The sequence below is a fragment of the Gallus gallus genome, chromosome 17 (assembly GCF_016699485.2).
Source record: "Gallus gallus isolate bGalGal1 chromosome 17, bGalGal1.mat.broiler.GRCg7b, whole genome shotgun sequence".
Taxonomy (NCBI): domain Eukaryota; kingdom Metazoa; phylum Chordata; class Aves; order Galliformes; family Phasianidae; genus Gallus; species Gallus gallus.
This window is the reverse complement of record NC_052548.1, coordinates 572,361-588,716: the sequence shown is the minus strand read 5'-3', so window position 1 is coordinate 588,716 and position 16,356 is coordinate 572,361. Positions and strand designations below refer to the sequence as shown.

The following is a 16,356-nucleotide window of genomic DNA, read 5'->3' as shown; positions in this document are numbered from 1 at the left end:
CAGCAGGATTTTGCTTCCCCTTGCTGGCTGCGTCACCAGCTGTGTCAGGAAGTGATCTCCCACACACTCGAGGAACCTCTGGGACGGTTCCCTATCTGCTGTATTATAAATCCATCAGATGTCTGGGACTTTGCAATAGCCCACAAGAACAAGGGGAGAGACCTTGAGACCTCATGCGGCTGTCTCTAAAGTGTCTTGCCCACCTCTTCATCCTGGTTGGGTGGCCTGTAGCACACTCCCACGATAAGGTCAGTCTTACTGGCCTTTGCTTTTATTCTGACCTAGAAGCTCTCAACCCTATCATCGCCATCCTTCATCTCCAGCCATTCCCATTCTTTCTTAACGTAGAGGGCTGCACCACTGCCTTTCCTGCCTTGCCTCTCTCTTTTGAAAAGTCGCTAGCCATCCATCACAGCACTCCAGCTGTGTGAGTCATTCCACCTCGTTTCTGTGATTTCCAAGTGATTTTTCTCCTGTTTTTTGATTCCAACAAAAGCCACTTAGGATTATTTTTGTTGTTTTTATTTTTTTAATGGCAGGCATTGTGTTTAACTTAAAAAACTTAAAAAATGAACGGACGAAGAATAGCTTTGTTTGCATTCTGGTGACTGCTGAGGCTTTGGCTGACGACAGCTTTCAGCTGCACCTGAACTAGGCTGGATTTGTCTCCTGCTCTCCATAGGTGAGTATTTCTCTTGCAGACCTTTGAATCAATGATTCCCCTGCTATTTGTCTCTTCTGGTTGCTGGAGAGAAGAGCTGCAATGTCACATCCTGATCCGTAAGGTGCTCAAGCTTGGTGATTGTCAGTAATTCAGGATATGCTTGCTTTTCTTTAAGTGAACTAAGGGATAAGCTATCATGCTGTGCCATTTCTTTTCCTGTGCGTAATGCCAAGGGATAGGGCTGCAGGTGCCTGCTGGTTCACGGGACATCCCAGAGCTTTGTACACAGCTTAAGTGATGGAACAGGAAAGACTCCAATATGGTAAAAACGTGATTTCTAGTGTTTTGGTACGTATATTCAAGTCAGTATGGGTCCATTTCAGACAGCATCGTCTCACATCTGTTTGTTGTCTCATATCAAACGCATTTTTACTGATTTGGCTACATACATACTCCACCCATAGTTTGCGTATTGTCTTCTTAGGGTGAGGTTTGCCTGCTGAACAGCGATACAAAAGAAGCTTAAATTACAGAAGCAGAGAAGCAGAGACAGTCTAGAGGCTCAATACAGTAGGGATCAGTTAGAGTATTACTTTGAAGTTGTTGTGTTCTGGGTCTTAGGTGGGATGAGAGACGGGTGTGAATGTTACAGCCAAGTGTTTTTCCCTGGTTCATTGCTCACCTGCTGCCATGCAAGCCAGCTCTTCTTTTCCCTGCCTCTGCTTTTCTTGTTGCATGCATATGCATCGCAAAATCTCTGAACAGATTTATTTTCACGTTTTAACAGTGTATAGCTAGAAGTGGGGCTTATCTCATCATCTGATGGAGATTGGTTGTGTATGGGGGAGTTTGCACGAATTATTAGCATCTCACCAAAAGCAAGGAACAGAAAAAGAAAGAAAAAAACACCAAACCACCCTAAAAGCTGCATAAATGACTATAGCTGAGCCAGCAGGAAATATTACCTGCAGTTTGCAGAGTCCTCATTTTGCTCAGCACTGACTGGATGGGGTTAACAGTGACCACTAATGAAGGAGCTCTGCTACCTGTCTGAGCAGTGCTCCAGTCTTTGTTGCTGCGTTATGAATGCACTGCTCCTCCTGCCACATTTCTTCACGCCCTCGGTTGTTATCTGAGCAGTGGTAGCCCCCACGAGCGATGCAGTCAGTGCCTGCTTGCTCCAGGTGCTCCATAAGCACAGCAGAAGGATGCCAGGGGGCTTGCAGGCAGTGTGTGCATGCTGTTGCTCTCTCCAAGAAGCCCCTGTTTTGGCTAGCTGCAGAAGAAACCATTTTTTCCTTGGTCAGATCCTTGCAAACGCAGTGCAAGTGTACAGAACGGTACGGTGTCTAGCTGTCTTTTCGCAGTACGTGCAATGAGGTTATCTATTTTTCAGGCAGAGAAGTGCGTCCAGGCAGTTTGGAGAACTGCTGGCTCAGGCTTCACCTCCACTAATCCAAGTTCAGTCACTTTCCTCTGAAGAACCTGCATCAAGCCGTGGTTTTAAGCTGCAGATGGAGTTCTTCTCGCAGGACTGAAGTGCTGAAGCTCTCTGAGCTCCGAAGGCACCCTGAACTCATGTGAGTGTGACTGGCTGCTTTGCTTTTGGCAAGAGACCCTTTAGAGCCCCAGAGTGCGCTGTGCAGAGTCTCTAAGGAGAGGACTCCTGAGGCCGAATTTATTTGTATCCCACAGGAGGCTTTTTCTTGGTTGGCAACGTGCTTAAAAAAGAAAGAAATGCAAATGGGCATTTCCACGTGACTGTATTCTGCTCAGTGCAGTGTCTGCCTGTGTTGCAGACTGAGCTCCGTGGCATTGCAAAGAATGCACCAAAGTAAGTAGTGCAGGAGAGCATTTTTTCCAGTTAGAATGTTGGCCTTCCAAAGCAGGCCTGCCTTGGTTGCACTGGCTTGCATCTCAGCTGGTGTTCTGTTGTCAGGGTTCCCGTATTTCTAGCGGTTGTCAGGGCGGTGGCTCATGACATCGTAAGGCCGTGGCGATGTGACGGTAAGAATGTCCCATGTCAAGTACAAGATGGCTGTGTGGGACGAGGGGAAGCCATGGCCTGACAGCTGCCCTTCTGGTCAGCAGTGGAATTCTGCGGGGTCCATTAGAAGGCCATTTCTCTGTAATGCTTTCTCTGTTGGTTCCAGTCAAGATGTGGCCGTTGTATGAAGTAAGTTTGTGGTTGCTGTGAAGCTGGGAGGAATGTTGACTGCCTTGGGGGTTGAGAGGCCTTGCAGCAAGATGTGGAGAAATGTGAGGGTGGTCCCCATCTGCACGAAGAAGAGCAAGCGCTGCGTTCTGCACCTGGGATGCGGCAGCCCTGGCTGTACGTACAGCGTGGGGGGGGCGAGGGGCTGGAGATCAGCCCTGCCAAAAGGGAGGGATCTGGGCGTTGTGGTTGCTGACAACTTGAATCTGAGCTGGCAGTGTGCCCTGGGCACAGGGTTTGAGTTTGGGTGGTCCTTTGGGGAGCCAGGGGTTGGACTTGATGGTCCCTGTGTCCTTTAAGAAGGCCGAATAGTCTTTCAGTGATTGTTCTGGGCAGCTCACACCACTGGGTGTATAATTCATTTCACTTGGAATTTCAGGGTCAGACATAAATGTTATTATCTGCTTTAGAGAAAGAAGTGGGAGGCTGAACTGATATTTGGAAAAATGAAAAATGTTTAAAATGTTTTTTGCAAGATAAGCCCTCAGCAAACAGTCGTCCTGTTCCACTTTTGGCCAGTCTCAGATGCTTGTCTTCCAGAATGTCTGCGTGTGGATGAATCACAACAGGATCCTGGGAACTTTTAAGAAAGGTAGGAAGGAGGAACCGGGGAACTACAGGCTGGTGAGCCTCACCTCTGTGCCTGGGAAGATCATGGAGCAGATCCTCCTAGGAGCTATGTTAAGGCACACATGAGACAAAGAGATCCGAGACAGCCAGCATGGCTTCACCAAGAGCAGATTGTGCCTGACCAATCTGGTGGCCTCCTGTAGTGGAGTGATGGCTTTGGTCGACGGGGGAAGGGTGGTGGATATCATCTACCTGGACTTCTACAGAGCCTTTGACATGGTCCCTCAGCACATCCTTCTCTCTAAATTAAAGAGGTATAGATTGGAAGGATGGACTGTTCAGTGGAGTAGGATTTGGCTGGCTGGACACAGCCAAAGGGTTGTGACGAATGGTTTTGTGCCAGGGTGGAGGCTGATCACAAGCAGTGTCCCTCAGGGGTTGGTCTTGGGACCTGTGCTCCTCAGCATCTTCATCAGTGACACAGACAATGGCATCGAGTGCACCCTCAGCAAGTTTGCAGATGATACAAACTGGGCAGTGCAGTCGATAGTCTGGAAGGAAGGGAAGCCATCCAGAGGGACCTGGACAGGCTGGAGAGGCTGTGGGTGTCCCATCCCTGGAGGCATTCAAGGCCAAGCTACCCATGTTTGCCTTCTGTAGTTATCAGTGGGGCAAGAGGAAAATGAAGAGTACAATGAAGTACAGAGTGCTTTTCTTGTCTTGTTCAACTGCAAGTTCCTGTTTTCTCAAAGGCAAAAACAATTAAGGCTCAGCAAAAACAATTAAGGCTCAGCAAAAACAGTTAAGGCAGTCATTGTAAGTATTAATTTCTGATGATGGTGGCTGCCTGTGTTCGGAGGTCACACTTAGTTGAAGCACACTGCGCCTGTGGAAATTCTGCTGAGCAATTAGCAAAAATACCCTTGTCATTAGGAAGAAACAAGAACACTGTTGTCCATAAAGTAATCAGTGGCGTTTAAGCAAGTGACACCTCTTTGTTTTACAGGAGAAAAAAACGACAGGTGAGCCTAACATATTAATTAACTGAGAACAAAACGTTAGGAAGGACAAGACTGTGCTTGAGTTTTCCCAGTAATGAGTGCCTGAATTCCAGAGTGGGTTTCTGAATCTTTGTTTCATCCTACGGGTCCTATGAAGGACTGTGCCATCATTGTAATCTGCATCAGAAATGCCTCCTTTCTCAGTGCAAATCCTGCCATTGGATTAAGGGCAAAAATAATGTGCAGAGTAGGACTTCTATAGTACTCCATATTATAGAACTCTAAAGACAGACTATAATACTCTATATTACAGGCACTCTAAAAACAGACTGCTTCAACACACTTGGAATCAGCACACCTTTGAATCTGATGCAAAGAGATGCATGTTTGGTTGTTTTGTTTTGTTTGTTTTTTTAAATCTCTTTGAACAGCCAGATCAAGTAGCTGAGCAGCCTCGTTCCAGCTTTTCTGTAAAACTTGAGTCATGAGGAGTGCTTTCTCTAACAGTGGTAGTGTTGGGACACACGCTTCTCTTTTTGCCACAGACTGAGCATTGTTCTCTCTCCTTCTTCATATCTTGCAGGAAAGATTGCTTCACGTGTAATGAAAAGCTAGTGTCCAGAAGATCACTGCGGCCAGATGCCAATTTTGATGCCCTCGTCAGTAAGACTTGTCCAAGCCCTGATGTATGTGAAACTCATCAGGAGGGAATGCTGGCAAGAATCAGCTAACACAGTAGCAGCAAGCTTTCAGTGACAGCGTTAAGGAAGGGTGACGATTCAGGCTGGGAGCAGGTATGTCATCACCTGACTTGACCACATGTAACTTGATGCTAGAAATACACCACGTCCTCCCTCCCTGCATGGCAAGAGATGGCTCTCTTCTCCTGCAAAGGCAGCCGAAGTAACTTCTGTGTGCTGACTAGAGAGAGAAAACTTGGTGTCACTCCTTGCAAGTCCTGTGGCAGCCAGATATTGTGTGATGAGAGTTGCTGTCTATTTACTGTGTTTGGTTTCTTTGCTTTGCCATGCTGTACACGAGTAAAGGAAATGAATGGAATACGAGATGGTGACCTTGTTTTGTTTGCTTTGTTTTCCTTGCTTGGTTGTTTTTCCTCCTATTGCTTTTCAGTAGTGCGCCTTTTGCTTTGCTTTCCATTGTCTTTGTGTCTGTTTTGTTGGCTCTTTGTCTTAGCTGTTTCTTTCTTTGCATTAGCTTCTTCCTCCCAGAGGAGAGCATTCCTTGCCTTTTCAGAGGATGGTTCTTGGCTTTGCTTGGAGTTTCTCCCTTGCTCTTCATTCTTGGTTGCCTTACCTGGCTTTGCCTTCCTTGTCCCCTTGCCCCGGCCTTGCTCTTCCTTTGCCTTCACTTACCTGATGTGCTCTCTCCCTTGATTGTTCTGTTCTGTCTGTTCCTTTCTGGCTTCTTGAACTGCAGCCTCCTCTCTGGGCTTTCCTGCCGTGCTTGATGCATTTGCAGCTCCTTGGAGTTTCCCAGGTGGGTCCACGCCTCCTGGGCCTCCTTGCCTCTTCCCTTGTGGTGCTCTTGTGGCTTTTTCTCCAGCTGGCTGGATCCACGCGGGCCTATTGCCCCATTTTCTCGGCATTGGTGTATGTAGATTGTTCTATGTCATCTTCCCAGGCCTAGATGCTGAGTTTTTGCCTCTTCCAGACTCTGTTGTCATCTTTGCTTTTCCGTGAGAGTGTATTCTGTTCTGTTATCGTTGGTTGCTTGTTTTTGAATTTGGTGTTTGTTGTTGTTTCATTTATTGTTGTTGGCTTTCTTTGATGTGCGTGGGGTTTTTTGTTCTTTTTTTCAGTTTGGTGCTCTTTTTCTTTTTTTTTTGCTGTTCATTTCTTTGCACTGTATTTTTTTCCTAGTAGCGTTTCTTTTCCTTTCTCTTGTACTAGAAATTTTAGCTCCTAACACTAATCCAAATGTATAAACCACAAGTCTGAACTCTAAATCACACAGGTGTATGGGAACTGTATAATCACAGCCTGACCCCCTGTTTGACTACCTGAGGCGAGTGCTGAGTCAGCTGCAGGGGCACAGGTGATGGCAGTTTGACCTGAGTGACCGTAAGGGGTGGACCCTGGCTGCAGCCCTGCTAGACCCCATGTAAGGGCTGACTCCCAAGGAGGAAGGATCTCTACCTGGAGGTCACCCTTAGTGGAGCCCTTCTGCGCGCCCAGGGTACGGGTAAGCTTTTTATGTCATTCCTCCTTTGGAAACGCGCTCATCTCTCTGGTCCTTTACCTATTTGCCTTACAATCTGTTTGCCCTGCACACAGGTAATGTTTAACCCTCCTAATGGGTAGCCCTTATCTTTTTCTGTAAATGCAACAGGGATAGGGTTAGCCCTCATCAAGTAAGGGCCACCCTTAGTCCTAACACCAAAGGGTAGCCCTGAAGGATTCCCATTTTGGTTATGGTTAACTCTAATCGGATGTGGTAACCGTTGACCTGTCACTGAAGGGAAGCCCTTCATCCTAACCTACTATGGTAACTCTTCATCCTAAACGCTAGCCTCTAACAGTAACCTTTAAGCCAATCCTTAGGGGTTTTCCTTCAGCCTTTGCACTGACTGAACTTGGTAGCATTTCCACGTGAAGCCTTATCTAATGCAGTAACCCGCCAATCTGATGCCAAAGGGTAACGGTCCGCAGTTAGTAGTAAGACTAAATAGTAGCACTTAACCGTAATCCAGCAGGGGATGAGGGCGAGCTTGTCTTCTGCCAGGGCGAGCGGCTGCGGGCAGTGCATCTCCCAGCTGAGGTGCCTGTAAACATCTGCCAGCTGTCCTTGTGGACGGCCCGTCATCGTCATGGAAACTGATTGTAACAGCACAAAGGTTCCAGGAGCGTGGGTGATGTCAGCTGTGACATCCTCTGGGGGGCCTGGAGCCGCCCTTTTTTGGCCTTGCAGCCCATCAAGCCAAAGCCTGCTGTCCTGCACGTGGTCCCACCGGGCAGAAACTCTTGGGACGTAGGAAGGTTCAGGGGAGGGGACAGATGCCTGAGGGCATTCTTTGATTCCATCCCAAGAGTTGTTTTGTCTTTGTTCTTTCCATGTCGTGTGGTTTTCCTTTGCTTTTCCTTTTGCTATTTAACATCTTTTCTTTCTTTTATGCTTCTTTCTCTGTTGCTATGCCTTGCATTGCATTGCATTGCTTTGGTTATTTGTTTTTTTTTCCCTTTGTTTCGGGCCAAGCCGCAGGGGCTGCTAGGCTAGGGCAATGTCCTCACTTGGAGGGGGAGGCTGGGTTTCCCATCTGAGGGCTTCATGCACAAATAGCAAGGAAAACTCAGACACAGAGCAATCCTAAGCAAAGGCACGCCTTTTCTGAGACACTGTCTCAAGCTCCCTGAGCTCTTTTTTCCTACGAGGTAACTCCCCTGCTTTTTTCCATCTCTTATTACAACAAGAGAGATTTCCATCGCTCTTACAACAGCTCGCCAAATAATGTTCTTACCCACAGAAGCTTTCCCTTTTCCCTTTTCTCAGTAAGAGTCGCTTGAATCCCGGGCTGATTCCCTAAAACCAAGTGTAATTGTTCTCCTTCCCAGAAACCAGTCACCAACAGAAGTTGTCCTGTTAGCCCACATCCACCAAAAATCCCTCAAATACACTATTCTTACAGCCAAACCAGACCATTTTCTGTTCAGTTGCAGTGCACTTACGGACCGTATTTCTAGTCTTGTTCCTGCTGAGGTAGTGGTAAAGAAACCCCAGTCTGCCTGACAGCAATACACTGCTCAGAGTAAAGCTGCTGGAGCACACAAAATGCTGTCAGGCGTCCGAGCTGAGCAACAGACTTCATTCCTGAATTGCACAGCTACCAGTAGAAGTGACCTCCACGCTGTTTGGCCTGTCCAAGGAGTTCACAGCAGCTCTGAGTACCCCCATTTCTACACAGAGTGGTATCCCCCGTCGGCTATCAGCTGCTACTGTAAGCCTTTCTGCTGCTTGAAGCCAGAGGGGCCAGACCCAGCTGGCCCTTAGGGACCTCCTTTGACCCAGGCCTCCAACGGAAGTGTACCACTGGTTAACCCAGAATGGCAACTGTAGACCAAGGCTATCACAGGCACAGTTTTCCCTTAGCCAGGGAGCGGAAAGGACTCAGTCCAGTAAATGAAGATGGAACTGCTTACCCCTTTGTGAGGAGGAGGGCTCACACCATACTAAACAAGAGCAGAATTTGAAGCAGTGATCCTTCCCTTGGGGCAGCCAGCCCTGAAATGAGGTGAGGGAGGGGTGGAACCAGGCTGCACCCCTTTGTCATCCAGGTGAGTTGCTTCCCTCTTTTTGCTCCTGAGCAGAACAAGATTTGATGAGGAGGAAAGCCTGTGAAGTCCAAAAAGACTGCTTTCCTACTTCCTTCCCGTTTGTGTTAGCTGGCTGTCACGGAGTGATCTAGATCAGTGTATGCCTGTGGCGGGGCAGTGGGCCTGTTTTCCTGTGTTTGGCTTTGCGATGATGCTGTCTTGAGTTCATGTGCTGGACTCTTGTATTTCGTGTCTTTGTTTTGCTTTGCTCTGTTTTCCTTGTTGTTTGACGTTCTTTTGTCAGTCTTGCTTTATTGCTGCTCCTGTGTTGCAATACCTTTGTTATGTTCAGATGTGGTGATTGATACTTTTCCCTTTCCCATTCTTGGAACTCTTTTCTCCCTCCTTCAGGGTGTTCCTCTTTGTTTCTCGGCTTTTCAGGTGATTTGGCTTTGCCTTCCTTGGCTTTTTGGAACTTGGGAAAAGGTACCGAGGTGCATGGATATGTAGAAGAAAAGCTCTCCTGCTGTGGCTGGGAGGTGATGCAAAGGAGGCCTCCCGAGCAAGCACCACAAAGGCAGCTTGCTTCTCCAGAGGCTGCAGCATAAGCTCGTGTTCCTTGCGGAGGACTCCGTTGTGCATCTGCAGGAGCTGCTTTGGCATGGAGGATTTTGTGGAGTTGCTGCCAGTCGTTGCTCGGATGAAGTGAGGCTTTTGTCCTTGTATCTGTGCAGGAAAGCAGTGCGGAGGGAACGTGTGTGGTGAGATGCTGAGGAGAGATTGCCTTCCTTGCCCCAGCAGGCTGCTTGTGTCCTGGTGATGCACGGTGACGAGAAGGCTGCTGTTCTGTGAGTAAGCCTGCCACGTGGGAGTAATGGTTGTGGCCTTTTGGGCAAGTCTCTGAGGAGAGGTCTTTGGGCAGGCTGGTTGTTTTGCTGGGCAAGTGCTGTTTCAGTTGTTTGTTGCCGTGCTTGGTTGGTGCTTGTTTGAGAAATAGTGGTCCTGTAGACGAGCAGTGCTCTGGCAGCAGGGGAGTGAGAAATGTCATGTCCACCCAGTCTTCTCCACGAGCCTTACGCTGCCTTTCCCCAGTGTCTGTAAATGGCTGTAGAAATGGCAGGGGGAGAAATGGGGAAGAGGGGAGGTGCGGTTTCTGTGCATGCTGTGTCCACGGAGCAGGTGTGAGCTCCTAAGAGCTGGGAGCCCTGCAGAGCGTCCTGGGTTTGTTTTGCTTCCTTGTTGGAGCTGTTGGGATGCTTTTGTGGGTGCTTTGTGCGTTTGAAGTCCCTGTGAACTCTGCTGAGACCAGTGGTGTCCTAGGGAGAGCCCCGCTGCCCCCTTTTTGTTCGGGCTGTTTTCTTCCCTCGGGAGGTTAAAAGGGCCTTCAGAAACCCAGCAGTACAACTTGCTGCTGCTCCAGCCTGTCAAGTGGAGATGATGAAGTGTGACCGCCACTGGGGCAGGGAGGAGAGCAGCTAAGAAATGGTGTTCCCGTAGACTGTGTGGAGCTTGTTCTTGTGAAACGGTCCCTTGTGCTGCCAGAATCTCTCTGACTTTCAGCCATGGCCTCTTCCTCCTGGCTTTCAAGATGTTCAGAGGCATTGCTAAGAAAGAAAGAGCAGAGCTCTTCCTAGGCCATGGCCGAGTTCACCTTTCCAGGTGTATGCCAGAGCATGAAGCATGGTCAACAAGGACGGGGTAGCAGGAGCTGGAAACAGGGGAAGCTTCCACAGAGCCCCCCGCTGGAGTCCCAGGGTGATGAGCTGAAGCTGATCTTGGCAGCATGAAAGGTGGTTTTCCGGGATGTGTGCCGTATAGGGCTCAGGGCTGTCACTGGGGTTGCTTTCACAGGACCCCCCCCAGCCCAGCTCAGGACCCCCGGTGAGTCTGTGGGTGACAAATGTGTCACTGAGAGACAGCATCAGGGTGGGAATGCGGGGACCATAGTGCCCAGGGCAGAGCCAAGCGGTGCTGGGGGGGTCACCCCCGAGGAGAAAGTCTCCCCCACGGGAGAAATGGATTGCTTAGCTCCCCACTAAGCTCCCATTGCCTCCCAGTATTGTCTAGAGTCTTCTTGTGCAAACTCAGTGCCCCCCAGTGCTGCCTGGCACCACCCCAGTGGTGTCTGCGGCCCTGAATAGCCTCCCAGTGCCCTGCAGTGGGCTTCCCAGTGCCTCCAGTACTGCCCAGTGCCCCCAGCTCAACACACCCACTGCTCACTGCGTGACCATCTCCTTCCCCAGGAACAGCACAAGGCAACAGAGACGTTGACAGCAGCGATGGAGATGGAGATGTTCAGAGTGGAGGAGCTGTTGGCTCGCTGCAGCCACCCCAGCATCCCCGGAGGTGGGCACGGGGGAGCCTGGGGGGGGGGCTTTAGTGCTGCACAAACGACTGCAGGCAGAGGTGTAGGAAAGCGAACGCCATACGTTTAATAATTTAACGTACAACACAGCAAATAAATGATGATATTCCCAACCATTTCCCACCCTAACAATTGTTTCTGATCCCACCCCCTACAATTCCCACCCTCTAATCAATTTCCCACCCCGCAATCAATTGCTCACAACCCACCCTCCTCCCCCCTTCCCCCCCGCTCCCTCCCACCAATAGTTCCCTCCCTCTGCAGAAAACCTCCCAGCCCCCCAAATTCCCACCCCAACAATTCCTTCCTCCAAATTCCAACAACTTGGGAGTGTAACGTGATCAGAGTACAATTTCTCCCCCAGAATTGCCACCCCACAGAATTCCCTCCCCCTCCCCCCATCTTCAATGCCAGCAGTTACAGAATGTCCAATCATTTTTGATGCCAACCATCTCCCACGGCAGCCATTTCTCACCCCAGCAGTTCCCCACCCCCCAAATTCCCACCCCAACAATATCACAGTACAGCCATTTCATTTCTAACCTCAGAAAGATCCCAGTGCCTTAAGAATTCCAGCACCAAATTCCCACCCCCCACCCCAGATTCCCACCCCAACAATATCTCAGTACAGCCATTTCCAACCTCAGGAAGATCCCAACACCCCATGAATTCCCACCCCAAGAGTTTCCCTCCCCCCACCCCGGATTCCCACCCCAACAATATCACAGTACAGCCATTTCATTTCCAACCCCAAAAAGATCCGAGCACCCCAAGAATTCCCACCCCAAGTTCTCACCCAAAGAGTTCCCACCCCAAATTCCCTCCCCCCACCCATTCCCCACCCCGCAACCATCCCCTCCCCACCCTCTTCCCACCCCCCAGCCTTCTTTTCCCACCCCAAAGCTTTGACAGTCCAACCCTTTGGCGGTCCATCAGCTTCAGAGTCCCGCATTGCCCCAGCCCAAGATGCCGTTTGTGGACAGCCCAGTTTTGGAGGGGTAGGGCTGGGGCCGGTGCTGGTGCCCCCGGAACACTGCCGCTGCTCTCTGGGCATGGTGGGGGCCAGCGAGGAGCCCAGGGCTCCAGGGAGCCGTCTTGGTGGGCTATGGCCACGTCTCCTGCTCCAGCAAGTGGGCCGGTTTCTTGGTGCGCTCCCGCTCGAGCCGCTGTTGGGCTGTGATGGGCACCCCATCAGGGCACAGTCCTCCTGCTGCCCGCCCACCGTGCTGACACAGCCAGCTTGGCCTAGCGCCGGTGTTTGTGGCCTGGGCCATCGTGGCAGCGCGGCAGCTTCCTCTTTGTGGCTGGGCCGCTGCCAGTGTGCTGCTCGTGCCCGGTGCTCTTGCTGTTAGTGGTGGTGCAGGCGGGCGCTGGGCACTTGGCTGGCTCGGTGCTGTCTTTGTGGTGCATGTCTGCCAGCCGGCAGGAGATGAATCCGGGTGGCAGTGCCAGGCGGGTGAGAACCACCCGGGGCTGCCTCCGCTGCACCTCTTGGATCAGATGTGCAGTGCAGGGCAGCAGAGGTGCGGGGGCAGCCAGGGGGGTCGGCAGTGCCAGGCGGGTGAGAACCACCCGGGGCTGCCTCCGCTGCACCTCTTGGATCAGACGTGCAGTGCGGGGCAGCAGAGGTGCGGGGGCAGCCAGGGGGGTCGGCAGTGCCAGGCGGGTGAGAACCACCCGGGGCCGCCTCCGCCGCGCCTCTTCCATCAGATGTGCAGTGCGGGGCGACGGAGGCGCAGGGGCAGCCAGGGGCGTCGGCACGGGCAGCTCAGGGGATGCTGGCTGCCAGCAGAGCGAGTTGCTGAGGAGCCCTGATTCAGGATGTGTCTCTTTGCTCAGCTCCCTGCTGGCCCCGGAGGAGTCCGAGTGCTCTGTGCTGGAAGAAGAGGAGTCGAGGCTGCTGGAGACATCAGGGCTCAGTGGCTCTGTGGCAGTGATGCGCTGCATCAGCTCTTGCGTTTGGCAGCTGTTTGCAATGGCTTTGGTCCCCTCTCTTGTGACACCGGGCAGGTCCTGCTTGTGCTGGGGGACCTCCAGAGCCGCTTCTGAAAAAGCAAGAACATCCCCCCGAACGATGATGGCAGCCTTCCCACAGCCACTCGGTGCAGGCAGCCACCTCTGGGGGTCACCTCTGCGGAGCACAGTCTCACCGTCAATCCAGGTGAGCAAACGGTCCATTTCCACATCATTGTTGTCAAGTCTGCGGGTGCTGGGTGTCTCTTCTGGAAAAGGCAGAAAATGCCCAGCGGGGCAATGGCAATGCCGGCTTTCCCACGCCCACTCAGTGCAGACACCCCCCCAGCAGCTCTGCTGCCCCTCCGAGAGAGACTCACCGTTGTTGATCCACGTGAGCAGGTCATCGATGTCTGCGTCGTCGTACAGGATGCCTGTCTTGGATGTCACTTCTGGAAAAGGCAGAAAATGCCCGGTGGGGCAATGCCAGCTTTCTTTCCCACACCCAGTGTGGGTGGGTGGGTGGGTGCCAGCAACCCCCCGCCAGCTCTGCTGCCCCCAAACTCACCGTCGTTGAGCCATGCCAGGAGATGCTGGATGTCCGCCACGTCCTCCGGGATGTCTGCGCTCGCTGTGGCTGCTGGAAAAGCAAGGACATCCCCAGTGGGGCAATGCCAGCTTTCCCCCAGCCACCCGGTGCGGACAGCCTGCCGCACGCCCCGCAGCCCCCAAACTCACCCCCTGAGTCCAGCGCTGCGGTGCTGCAGCCGAGCGGAGCCGTGGCGGGATGGGGGCACCCGTCGGTGGGCGCTGGGTGCCCCTGGTCCTCCGTGAGCACCACGGCGTCCTGAAAGGGCTCCATCGGCGACTCCCAGGTGGCGGGCAGGGTGCAGGGCACGGGGAGCACCTGCTCCTGCAGTGGTGGTACCTGCAAAAGAACTGGCGGGGGGCCGGGGCGGCCGGGGGCCTGCGGCAGGCAGGTGCCTGCGGGCTGCGGGGGCTCCCCGTGGAACACGGCCCCAGGCCACAGCCCCATCGGCTGCTGGGGCAGCAGCGTCCCTGCCAGCAGGGGATGTCCCCAGCAGTGAGCAGGGGCAGTGGGGGGAGCCATAGCTGGGTGCAGCCCCCCAGGTAGCAGCTGCAGCAGCGGTAAGTGCAGCCCCAGAGTTGGGGGCAGGCCCCCAGGTGGCAGTTGAGCCCCAGTTGGGGGCAGCCCCCCAGGGGGGAGCTGCGCTGCCTGTCCCCAGACACCTGGTACCCCAGGCCAGACAGAGGCCTGAGGCGCCAGGTAGGTGGCAGTGGGGACAGGGAGGGCTTGGGGTGGTACCGGCATCGGTCCGCGGATGGTGGGCTGCATCCAGGCGGGGTCCGGTGGCGGCACAGTCGCTTCAGGGAAGATGGCGTCGGGTGTCAGAGGCACCGTCAGCGCTCCTCGAGGGATTCTCTCTGTGGGGAAAGGCCAAAGTAGGCTCTGGGGTGGGCTGTGGGGTGAGCTCTGGGGCGCTGGGGTGGGATCTGGGGCACAGGGCTGAGATCGGGCTTACAGGGCTGGGATCTGGGGCGCTGGGGTGGGATCTGGGACGCTGGGGTGGGATCTGGGTTACGGGTGTGATATCGGGGTTACAGGGGTGGGATCTGGGGCGCTGGGCTGAGATCTGGGCTGTTAGGGTGGGATCTGGGGCGCTGGGGTGGGATCTGGGACACTGGGGTGAGCTCTGGGTTACAGGGGTGATATTGGGGTTACAGGGGTTGGATCTGGGGCGCTGGGGTGAGATCTGGGGCACAGGGGTGGGATCTGGAGCGCTGGGGCCAGCTGAAGCATGGGAGCAGGGGAAGCCTGCTGCCTTACCTGCCATGACAGCTGGAGAGTGGCAGTTAGGGGAGCCCCTCCCCCCAGGGGGGTTGCGTGACCGTTGGGGTCAGCCCCTTTCCCCCGGGCTTGAGATGGTTGCAGTTTTTGTCGCCACAAAGACCTTAAAGACCCTCAAGTCTAAGCACAACCTAACCATACCAGCCTAACTCTAACAAGCCCCTGCTCAATCATGTCCCCGAGCACCACCTGGTTTTCAACACATTCAGGGATGGTGACTGAACCAGCTCCCTGGGTGGAATAGGGAGCCAGCCCATCAGGTCTCCCCTCAGCCTCCTTTTCCCCACACTAAACAGCCCCAGTTCCTTCAGTCACTCCTCAGAGGGCATATTGGCCAAGGCCTTCCCCAGCCTTGTTGCCCTTCTTTCAACCTGCTTCAGCACCTCAACGGCCCTTCTGTGCTGAGGTGCCCAAAACTGAACACTGGACTCGAGGTGAGGCCTCGCCAGTGCCGAGTCCAGGGGCAGGATGACTTCCCTAGTCCTGCTCACCACACCATTCCTGAGCCAGGAATTGTGGTTATGCCATTGGCCTTCTTGGCCACCTGGGCACACTGCTGGCTCATCTTCAGCCACCTGTCCGTCAGCACACCAAGGTCCCTTTCAGGGATCAGGCAGCTTTCCAGCCACTCCTCCCCAAGGAGGACTGGGGGGACGCCTGGGCTTGTTGTGACCAAGATGCAGGACCCGACACTCGGCCCCATTGAAACTCATCCAGTCAACCTGGAAGAGTGAAGAGAGAACAAAAACCAAGCAGGCAAAGAGCAGAGCTGTCCACAGGGGGCAGGGCTTGGGGCAGGGCCTGTGTCGGAGGGTGGTCCAGCACAGTGGTGGCCTCGGGGCCCAGGCTGGAGGGGGCCTGGCACAGTTGAGGCCTCGTGTGGGCCCAGAAGGAAGGGGGCCCAGGCACAGGTAGAGCCTCGGGGCCCAGGATGGAGGAGGACCAGGTGCAGTTGGGGCTGCACTGGGGGGGCCGGAGCTGGAGGGGGGCCTAGCAGAGTTGAGGCCTCCTCTGGGCCCAGACAAAAAGGGCCCAGGCGCAACCAGGTCCTTGGGGCCTGGGATGAAGCAGGCCCAGGCCCAGTTGGGGCTGCTTTGGGGCCCAGGATGGAGGAGGACCGGGTGCAGTTCGGGCTACACTGGAGGGGCCCGAGCTGGAGTCGGGCCTAGAACAGTTGAGGCCTGCTCTTTTCCCAGATCACAGGGATCCCCGGCACAGCCAGGGCCTTGGGGCCCAGGATGGAGGAGGACCAGGCACAGTGGGGGCTGCTTTGGGGCCCAGGATGGAGGAGGACCAGGCACAGTTGGGGCTGCTTTGGGGCCCGGGCTGGTGGGAGGCCCGGCACAGCCAGAGCCTTGTGGCTGCACTCCCTCTGTACAGTTCAACCTTGATCCCTAACCTAAAATGGTAACTGTAGTGAAAGGCAGTAGCTGATCCAGCTGCTTTCCTG

At 53.5% G+C, this 16,356-nt stretch overlaps 1 long non-coding RNA gene across 6 annotated transcripts; it reads left to right on the top strand.

Annotated features, from left to right (window-relative positions):
• The first annotated feature begins 621 nt into the window (after window positions 1-621).
• LOC121107037 lies at window positions 622-6,486 on the top strand. Of its 6 annotated transcripts, XR_006931688.1 has the most exons (5): window positions 1,656-2,244; window positions 2,360-2,498; window positions 2,604-2,671; window positions 2,818-3,471; window positions 5,034-5,514. It is a non-coding gene; the product is annotated as an uncharacterized LOC121107037 (long non-coding RNA). The 6 variants fall into 6 exon arrangements; XR_005840336.2 differs by adding an exon at window positions 622-682 and having other exon boundaries at window positions 2,061-2,244; window positions 2,360-3,471; XR_006931687.1 differs by adding an exon at window positions 6,425-6,486 and having other exon boundaries at window positions 2,360-3,471; window positions 5,034-5,244.
• The last annotated feature ends 9,870 nt before the right edge of the window (window positions 6,487-16,356 follow it).